Source organism: Pteropus alecto, unplaced genomic scaffold, assembly GCF_000325575.1.
Source record: "Pteropus alecto unplaced genomic scaffold, ASM32557v1 scaffold224, whole genome shotgun sequence".
Lineage (NCBI taxonomy): Eukaryota > Metazoa > Chordata > Mammalia > Chiroptera > Pteropodidae > Pteropus > Pteropus alecto.
Window position 1 is genome coordinate 1,957,271 of NW_006436289.1, and position 11,033 is coordinate 1,968,303.

Genomic DNA, 11,033 nt, shown 5'->3' on the forward strand with positions numbered 1-11,033 from the left:
AATTACACCCATTTTTCTGCTGATGATTAAGTGCTGTTATCTGTCCTATGTCATTTAAAATGCCCTGACCCCCAATTCTATCAGTTAAGGTTCAATCCTGGAAGGTGAATAAGTAGGATATATTTAAGGGATTTATTATAAGGAAGGGCATACACATTTGTGGGGCTGGCTAGGCAAGTCTAGAATCTGTAAGGCAAGCTCTCAGGAGGGCAGGCCAGAGCTCTGGCACAGACTGAAGCTGCCGCCTACGGGCAAGATTTCTTTGTCTCTCAGGGAAGCCTGAGCCCTGCTTTTAACTCCTTTCAACTGATTAAATCAGGGCTGTCCAGATTATCTAGGATAATCTTTCTTACTTAAAGTCAACTGATTATGGACTTTAATCATATCTACAAAATATCTCTACACCAACATCTGGATTAGTGTTCTATTGAAAAACCAGGGACTATAGCCTAGCCAAGTTGACACATCAAAAAGACCATCACAGGCAACCCCACTGCCAACTTCATAGTCATACAATTCTTCTTAAACCATACTGAATATCCAAATAAAGACGATACAAAGTTGTACTTTTGCCTTACAAGATAGGATCATCCTGAGATCAACCAAAAACATAACTACAATTTCCCCCGAAGATTGCCAAGTTCTTGGATGGTGTTCGCTCTTCTTTGTCTTGTATCTTACACACTGAGCTATAAACTTAGCTACTGTTAACACATCTGATGTTAGATGATTAGGGAATAGGAGAAGAAAAATATTAATATTTATATAATAAATATAAATATATCTGCATTTATTTTATTATAATTCTATTAAAATATATTATAAATGTAAATATATAATATATTTATGTTAACACATTTATTTATATATTTATATTAAAATTTATGTATTTATGTTTTCATAACAAAATAAAGAAGCAATACTTGTAACTATTACAGTCCTTGTTTCTATAACTGGTCACAAGTCATAGCTGGTATATATATATCTACTTTCTTCTACCCATTCTATATTCTTTTTGTCTTCAAAAAGCACCTTCAAAAAGCACCTGGTCACAGTTCTTTGCCTGATAGAGTGACCCAAACCTTTATTCCTGAAGGATCTGGGCCATTAGCAGTTCTGCTTGAATTAAGTTGTAGTTTTCCATTGACTTTAATCACAGCACATGGAGGGAATAAGAGAGGCCCTAAGGGATCTCCTGTATTCTGGACATACCTTTTCTTATCTCCATTGTACAGTTGCAATCCAAAATCCCCTTAGTAATCAAGATCAAGCTGGTACAATAACCCACTTTGCCTGTTGATTCAGAGACATGAGGAACCCAAAATGGCTGGGTGGCAGCCATCCAGTTCAGTGGAATTATTGTTGTGTTTCTTGTGGAAGCATTCTTCTCTTTGGAACTAAGATCTTTAGACAAGTGAAGCCTATGTGTATATATATGTATGTATATATATATATGTATATACATATATATACACATGCATACATGCATATATATATACTGGAGAACTTTGTTTTAGCCCTGTGAGGTATTGCTACCTAGCTGGCACCATAACTGTGTCTTCAAAAGGCCATTTTACTGTTCTATCGGGTCAGATGCTTCAGGATGATGGAGAACATGGTAAGACCAGTACATCCTATGAGCATGGGCCCATTACCACACTTAATTTACTGTGAAGGGAGTTCCTTGATAAGAAGCAGTGCTGTATAGAATACCATTATGGTGGATAAGGCATTTTACAAATCCATGAATAGTAGTTTTGTCAGAAGCACTGGGGGCACAGAAGGTAAATTCTTATCCAGAGTAAGGGCCTGTTCCAATAAGAACAAAGCATGCCCCTTCCAAGATAAAAGTGGCCCAATGTAATCAATCTGCCCCCAGATAGCTGGCTGATTATCCTGGTGAATGGTGCCATATCAAGGACTCAGTGTTGGTCTCTGCTCTTGGCAGATGGGCATTCAGCAGTAGCTGTAATCGGTCAGCCTTAGTGAGTAGAAGTCTGTGTTGCTAAGACCATGTATAACCCCTCCCTGCATGATGGGCATTTTGTTTATGAGTCAACTTAGCAATGACAGGGGTTGAAGCTGACTGGTATTCACAGAGTGGTCATCCTACCTACTAGATTATTAAAATCATCCTCTGCTGAGGTCACCTTCTGGTGAGCGCTCACATGGAACATAAATTTCTTTACATCCTTGCCCATTCAGGGAGATATATTTACATTCTCTCTTTCCTAGACTTCTTTGTCATTAACTTTCCAATTGTGTTCCTTCCATGTACCTGACCACCCAGCAAAACCACTGGCTATAGCCTGTGAATTTGTGTAGACTTATACCAATTATTTCTATTTCTAGGCAACATGAACAATCAGGTATACACCTCAGGATTCTGCCTACTATCCTTCTGGGATGTTCCAGAAAGGGACTGTAGTTTTACACCTGCCCATTTTCAGGTAGTTTCTGTATAGCATGCAAACCATCTATAAACTAGGTTGAATTTTCTCATCCTCAGTTAACTGGCCATAGAGAATTCCCCATGAAGCCATAGGTACAAGCCTAGAGAAATAAAGTAATGTAGAAGGAGTAGGGGCCATGGGTACTTGAGCTACTTCCTTATGCAGCTTATTTGTACCTTTAGGATTTGCTTGAAGCTGATCTCATATATACCATTTCTTTTGATAATGAAGGCTGGTTTGTATATCCAACTTTATGACTTGATGAGTAAAACAACGCCCAGTTCATTATGGCCAGCTCAGGCTGCATGCATGGTAACTTGGTGGCCCATGGTTCAGTGTTTAGTCTCTACCGAGGCCCAGTACCAAGCCTAAAACTATTCCTCAAAAGAATAGTAATTATTTCCAGAGGATGGCAGGGCTTTGTTCCATAATGCTACAGGTTCCTACAGGGGCCCAAGAAAGGTTTCAAACAGCATCTCCCTCCTCTACTGATGCTTCAAGTACCATTGGATCTAATGGATCAAAGGGCCTAACTGACAGAGCAGCTTGGATGACAACTTGGACTTGTTGCAGAGGCTTCTCTTGTTCTGTGTCCCACTCAAAACTATATTTTGAGTCACACAATAAATGGGTTAGGGTAGCATACCCAAATGAGGAACACATTGCCTCCAAAATCCAAAGAGGCCCCTTTGATGTTGTGCAATTTTTTTTACCAGTAGAAGGGATCAAATGTAACTTCTTTGTCACTATAGAAGAGATATGTATACATGCCTTACACTAACAATCCCCAACATTTTTGGTATCAGGAACCAGTGCTCCTATGAGAATCTAATGCCTGATGATCTGAGGTGAAGTGGAGGTGGAGATGCTTGAACTGGGGAGAACTTGCAAATTTAGATGAAGCTTTGCTCACTCACCCACCACTCACCTCCTGCTGTGTAGCCTGGTTCCTAACAGGCCACAGATTGGTATTGGTCCATGGCCCAGGGGTTGGGGACCCATGCCCTATACCACTGGACCCATGGCCATTTTATTAAGGTAGAAAGCCTCTGAATTTTTGTGGGATTTATTTCTGATGTGCAAATATCTTACCAATATGTCTAGAGTAGTTGCTACTTCCTGTTTACCAGATCCAGTTAGCATAATATCATCAATATAATTGACCAGTGTAACATCCTATGGAAAGGAAAAGTGATCAAATTCCCTGTAAACTAAATTATAACATATGTCTGGAGAGTTGCTATATCCCTGAGGTAAGATAGGAAGGTGTATTGCTGCCCTTGCCAGCTGAAAGAAAACTGCTTCTGGTAGTCCTTACTTACAGGCATAGAGAAAAAAACCTTTTGCCAGTTCAATAGCTGCTTACCGGGTACCAGGGGATGCATTAATTTGTTCAAGCAACAAAACCACATCTGGAATAGCAGTTGCAATTGGAGTCACCATCTGACTAAGTTTATGATAATCCACTGTCATTCGCCAAGATCCATCTGTTTCCTGCGTAGGTAAATTATGAGGATATGGTGGGAATCAGCACACCTGCATCTTCGAAGTCCTTAATAGTAGCATTAATCTCTGCATTTCATTCAGGAGTGCTTTATTACTTTTGGTTTACTATTCATATAGGTAGACACAGTGCTGGTGGATTCCACTTGGCCTTTTCCGCTATAATAGTCCTCTCTCCACAAGGCAGGAACCAATGTGAGGGTTCTGCCACTTGCTGAGTATGTATTGCAATTATGCATTCCAGAGATGGGGGAAATAACCAGAGGATGGGTTCAAGGATCCACTGGGCCTTCAGGATCCACTGGGCCCACTATGAAGGGACATGAACTAAAACTCCATTGATTATCTGACCTCTATAAACTATTACTTTGACTAGTAGACCACAGTGACATCTCAGGTCTCCAGGAATTAGTGTCAATTCAGAGCCAATGTCTAATCGTTCTTGAAATATGTGATTATTTCTTTCCCCTTGAAGCACAGTTAGCCTGGTAAATGGCTATAGAACCCTTTGGAGAAGTCTGAGAGAAAGATTAACAGGAGAGGTTTTTGGCTATGTAGCAGGGTCCTTTCTAAAGTGGATCCGGGCTCCCTTTAATCCAAAAGGTTCTGAGTCTATAAACTGGACCAAGTCTTGGAACTAACTGAGGGGTTATAACCACGTTTTTGTCTTTCACATTAGACTTCTAGTCATTAGACCCAGAACTCTTATGCATATACAGATCAAGCAAGACTTTAGTAAACTGTACATCTATTTCTTTTCTAGGGACACTGTGATAAGCTAGCCAGTGTTGTAGGTCTTTGAGAGCCAAACAATCCTGATTACTGCTTTGATTCTGCTGCACATTACAGTAATCATGCCTATCTGGTCTTTTAATATTTTCAACATCATCCCAACAATAAGGCCCTGTCACCCAGTTTTCCATTATACCTGTTGCATGTAGAGTTCAGTGCTAGCAGTCTCCACTTTAATTTTTGACTTACAGAGAAGAGTGACTAATAAACTCTTTAATGATGGTTGGACTTCTCTCATAAATTTATTTCTCATACTTATGGGAAAGATGTGTCCTCTAGAACCTGCTGGGGTGGGTGAATAGGTCTTGCATGATAAATTTACTTTAATATTCTGATCTCTTTAAGTCTTTGAATACTTTCCTTTACCATGTACCAAGGCAGTTTTGGCATTTTAACTTAATTTAATGTAGGCCATGTTTGGGTCCATGTTTCAGTTAACTAACCAAACTGTTAGAGCACTTCCTAACCCCTCAAGCTAAAACTGAATCCAGAATCCCTGCTTAGTGGGCCCATATCAATAAATTTAGCCTGACTCGACTTTGTTTCTTCTACCTTGATCCCACACTTAATCCATTTCCACACACATCCTCTGGATTTCTATCTGTGTAAATTGGAAAAAAAATGTAGCTCTTTTGATGTTTAGTGAAACTTCTTTCAGCTCACACTTTGTGCCTCACTCTTTGGGGCCTGTTGAGACTTGAGTCTAGTTATGTGTTTAGAAGCAAAGAGGGTTGACAGGAGTCCTGAGGAGAATAAGCAGTGCCTTAGGGAGGCCAGTAAGTTTCCTTAGGCAAAGGAGGGCAAACCTCCTTAGGCAGAAATGAAGTAGTTGCTTCTACAAAGAAGACTTAGCAGAATTTAGGGGTATAAAGTCTTCAACTTCATTGAGATCTTTTTTTGTGTCCCCATTCCAATTTCAGAATCCCATTTTTTTCTTAATCCATGCCCTAACTTTACCAGAAGACACTTTGTGAGGTAGGAGACACAATTTGTGTAATAATTCAGCCACTCACAGGATATCTTACTGGATTCGATTTGCAGAGATCTCAGCACTGAGGCTACAGGAGATAAGGGTTTCTTTCAGGGAAGAGATAGAAGATTCCAGGATTTTATACTAAGCTCAATGGGAACTTTAGAGAGGTTTAGGCAGGGTAATGACATGTATTGATTTACAAGTAAAGAAAATTTATTTAGTCTCTGTGTAAAAGATGACGTGTAGGGAAAGAAGAGATTATTTCTGTAGTTGTCCCTTAAGATGACAGTGTCTTGGATCACAGTTGTTGCGATGGAAAACAATGAGTCAATGTTTACGCTTTGAAGGTAAAGTCAACAGGAATTGCTGACAGATAGGCTGTGTGTATTAGGGGTTGGGGGAGTCACAGAGAGAACAAAGATGTCCTCTAGGTGATAGGCTTGAGCAACTGGGTGGATGGAGGTGACATTAACCTACATGGCAAATATGATAGTTGCAAGTTTGGGGGTGGGGGCAATCAAGAAATAATTATGAGAAATCTTATAGACATCGATGTATGATGTCAAGTAGGCAGAATTTTGCCACCCACTCATCTACTCACTCCAAACAGTCTTCTGCTCTTATATAGTTCATATTCAAATTTCACCAAACTATTCCCAAAATGTCCTTAAGGGCAATTTGTTTTCTGATATAAGGCCCAATCCAGTGTCATAGATTGTGTCCAGCTTTGAGATCTCTTAAGCCTCTTCAATCTGGAACACTTCTTCAGCCTTTGTTTATCTTTAATGACCTTGCCAGTTTTAAAGAGTGCAGGCTAGTTCTGTAGAATGTCCCAACTCAGTTTGTATATGTGTGATGGTTTCTTCAGGTAATTTTAGATTAAATATTTTATGCAGGAGTACTACATAAATTATGTTGCATTCTTTTCAGTACATCATATCAAGAGGCACATATCTGCCTATCTGTCAGCAATTCCTGTTGACTTTACCTTCAAAGTATCACTTTGTCCCATTCTTGGCCTTGCTTACTTTAATCACTTTAAGTATTGGCTTCCAAGTTTCTCTACTGTAATTTTATCATTTCCCCTTTTGTAATTAATGAGTAATCTGTGGGGAGATACTTTGAAATTGTAAATATCCTAGTCCTCATCACATTTTCACCCTTTGGTTTTAGTGTCTATTGATGATCTTGCCTTAATCAATTTCGATATTTGCAAAGTGATAATTTTTTTAACTGAAAAATTCCTCCTGCATCTATAAGTTGTCATTCTACTGAAAGGAGTAGCTACCAGAAAATATTGAAATGACATATGTCTCTCTTACCAGGCTATGAACTATTTGAGAGCAAGCACTGTTTCATTTAACTCTAACACCAATGCTGTGTGCAAAGTAGATGCTCAATAAATTTGTATTGAAATGAACTGTTCTAAAGCCAACCTTCAAATAGGGAAAATATTTAAAATGCCTGCCTTGGAAGGGTTTCTATGAGGCCCAAATGAGATTTTGTACATGAAGAAGCTTTGTAACCTGTAACACGCTTTGCATACGTGAGCTGTGATCCTTGTTCGGGCCTCAAGCCATGCCTATCTCAAGGCACACTGCAGTGGAGCCCAGACTCCTTAGTCCAGCAAGAGGAGGGAAGTTAGTGGGAGTGGCTATGAAAACCAGTGTCTAAGAAAATGGAGACAGCAGCAGGTTTCCCCTAGAGCCTTTATCCTCCTCTCTTTTTTCCTGCCTTTTTGAAGAAAGGACTGGGTGGGTGCTAATGCTTTGCTGATTCCTTCTCCTCCCTTCCCTCACTCTCCCTCTGCCTGTCTCTCCCACTCTCTCTTCTAGAAAAGCAGAAACTTTCCTGCAGCTGTCAGGCTTCTTTCCCCGAAGAATATCCTAATCGCCCCGCCTGATTGGGTCTCGTTAGCGGGCTTGGTGGCATTGATTGTACTCAATCAGCATCCTCCTGCCCAGCTGGGAAAATGTCCCATTTATTCCTCCATGTTATGTACTCTTTTCTCTACAACTATTTTACAGTTTTTCTGGGGTTAAAAAAAAAAGAGCAAGTCCAAAGACCAAAATTTTCTGCTGTTCCTGGTTGTGGGACTCCTTACGATTTTACTTTGTACAATGATTTCCTGATCCCTCTATCTCAGACAATTTCTGGAAGTCCCCAGTGGCTCTCTAGAGATACTCATACTTCTCTCCAACCCTTACCTGTCAACATAATAGCAAAGATAACAAGAGCAAGCATTTACTTACCCATGCAGTTGACAAAATATATTTGCATAAATGAACTTGTTTGTGCCTTACAACAATCCCGTAGCATAGATGTTATGGTCATAATCATCCCTATTTTGTGGATGACAAAACTGAGGTTCAAGAAAGTTAAGGGACTTGCCTAGATCATATTTCTAGGAGGTAGTGGAGCTGGAACTCAAAATCAGGTAATTGTCTCAGAAATGTGGCACTATTCTAATACTACAAGCCTCAACCTTAGTTCAGATAGTGGCAGCTGCACTTCATGGCAGAAGGTGTTCTGATTCTGGAATGGCCAGGGTAGCATCATGCTCCCTGGCATGGCCAGCAGAGATCACTCTGTCTATAGGTGGAGTGGGCAGCCTCTTGGGAGCCCTGACTCCAAATCCCCACTCTAGATCTCTCCCTTGCTGATCTGACACAGTAGGAAGGCACACGTCTACGTCACTTGTCTGAGTTAAGTGACCTAGAGAAATGCACTCCAAGATGGGTTAGTTCTGCCCTGGTAGGAGAGAAGGAAAGAGGAAGAAAAGGTTTAGATCATGATGGGAAATTCCGCTGCAGGTCAGACTCAGGTGGGGCACAGGGGAAGTCAGGAGTCCTTTCCTGCCTCTGGCATCTGTATAGGGAGTGGCCTTATGTGATCAGCAAGGCACTGGAACTGACATTTCAAGACCTGGGTTTGACTTCCAGGTTCTCTGCTTGCTGGCTGTGTTACCTTGGGCAAATTACTTACAATATTTGCCTCAAATAAAGGTAAGGTAGGGATGGCGAAGGTAGAAGTTAAAGGTCCACCTAATATCCCAAAGAAAGATGATACACATAAAGGTAAGAAATGCAGTAGACATGAGATTCAGTATGTAGATTGTGTACTGTGTCAGGGTTCTAAATGTTAATGATAATAGAAAAAAAACTACAGAATTTCTATCAAGATTAAAAAGAAAAATGGGAGGACTTTGGTGTGATTCACTATTAATGTTTTAATCTAGACATTTCTACTCAGTTGGCAAAATGCTCAAACACCAACTCTTCACCATGTTCATGCTCACAGAACTTTGTGTCATTTGGTTCCTTCCTTTCCTGCTTTCCTTCAGTTATCTTGTTTTGTTTACAGCTGGTTATAGTTTCTTTATTGGCCACTATATTTCAAAATAATGTCAAACCAAATCTTTTTCTCTCTCTCTCCAGTAAACATTTTATTTTAACATCACAGAAAGTAGGACTTGTTCCTACCTTCCACCAACTACAAGCATTTTAGCCACACTACTGATAACCTGCCTCAGTTTCCTCATTAGTAAGATGGAGTAATAATATATCTCATGAGGTTGTTATGAGACTTTAGTGGAGCTGTTGGCTGTAAAAGTGTTCTTTAAGAATAAAAAGCACTATACAGATTTAACGAGTTATTTGTACTTTGATGCACATTCTCACATTTTGTGTTTCATATGTGTTTGTCTTATCACTCTCACTTATCTGTAAGTAACTGGAGGATAGAGGAGGCTATCTCATTGATATCAGTATTCTCAATGTATTGCATATTGCCTGGAACAGAGTAGGTTCTTAATATATATCAGGTAGATGGATGGATGGTCGTACGGATGAATGGATGTGTGCTTGAAGATCAGAAGAGTAGATAGTTGAGCTGAAAAGGAGATACAGGATTCACTCGACAACAAAAATTATAATTTATCTCCTTTAAACTTCACCGCCATCTGGGAGGTAGGTATGAGTATTTCCATTTTACAAATAAGGAAGCTACAGCTCAGAAAAACATAGGCTGGTAAATAGAAGAGCTGGGATACAAGCCAGATCCATTTCCAAACTTAAAACCTCTTTCATGAAGGCAGAGAAGGACAAAGGATTGTAGAAGAGCAGTTTACCATCAACATCAGTTTGAGTCTCCAGATATACCCAGGTCCTTACAAATTATGTGCACCAATGCATTGGCCGTTTGTTGCTATTCATTTGAGATGGGATTCTGTCACTTGCAACCAAAGCACCTTGATTAAAGCACTCTCCTTTACCCATTTCCCCATAGCATGCTTTTCATATTTTATTTTAGCACAGTGTCTCTGCTTGAGAGTAGAATTATTTATGCACATCTTTCTCTCCACTAGACTCGGAGCCCTTGGAAGGTGTGGACCATATCTTATTCATTTATCAAAGACCATCAATGTGACAGTCTCTTTACTGGGTACCAGTAGCTTGCCACAAAAATCATGCTCAATAAACATGTGTGTTTTAATAATTATAATGTACAAATATTTTATACTTGGGATTTGTCTTGATTTCCCCTGGCACTTATTAAACACCCACTATGTGCCAAGGGGGTTTTACAGAGATACCACATTATCTCTATTTTACCTTGCATAGGTCGTAGAACAGGTAGCATTTCATGATCTGCCATCATCATTCCTTTTTTCTTTCTTTGGAAAGAACAAAAGTCCCCCTCAAGCCACTCAGCAAACAAATAGTCAGAATATGATGAAAATAGTTTGAATCTTTGTTTTAAAACCTTGTTAAATTTTCCGTTTAAAAATGTTTTGTTCACATTATGATAGGCGGTCTTTTAGAAATCAATGCTGAGGAGCAGTCTTCCTAAGACAGTCAGTATTCAAAGCAGTTTAGAGAAAGAGCTGGTTGCTAGGGGCAACACTAACTTCTGAGGGGGAATCTCTCTGCATGTGGATAAAAAAACCAATTCCCCAGGGAACCCTGTAGGAGTAGGGTCCTCTTACAGAGGAGCAAATGAATGGAAAGCGGCTAAGAGGCTCTGGACTGTGTGGTTGTCCTCTTGGATAGCTTGTAGGCTATTGGAGCCACTTGCATGGGGCATGAGGTCATAACCCAAGCACACAGGTGGCAGCTTTCCTCCATCTGACAAGGTTGCTGGGAAGACAGAAAGGTCTTTGGTGGTCATAGTCATCTGCCCCTGGGGCTCCACTCCATGGAGCAAAGCAGTCCAGATTGGAGCCAGAGGTGTTGTATGTTATTTATTTACTTACGGCATTTATTTACTTACATATTTTATTTTTTATAGTAAAATTAACTTTTTCTCTTACA

General features: G+C 39.9%; 1 pseudogene; it reads right to left on the bottom strand.

Annotated features, from left to right (window-relative positions):
- Window positions 1–1,513: 1,513 nt before the first annotated feature.
- LOC107195744 lies at window positions 1,514–10,380 on the bottom strand (annotated as a pseudogene).
- Between the last annotated feature and the right edge of the window lie 653 nt (window positions 10,381–11,033).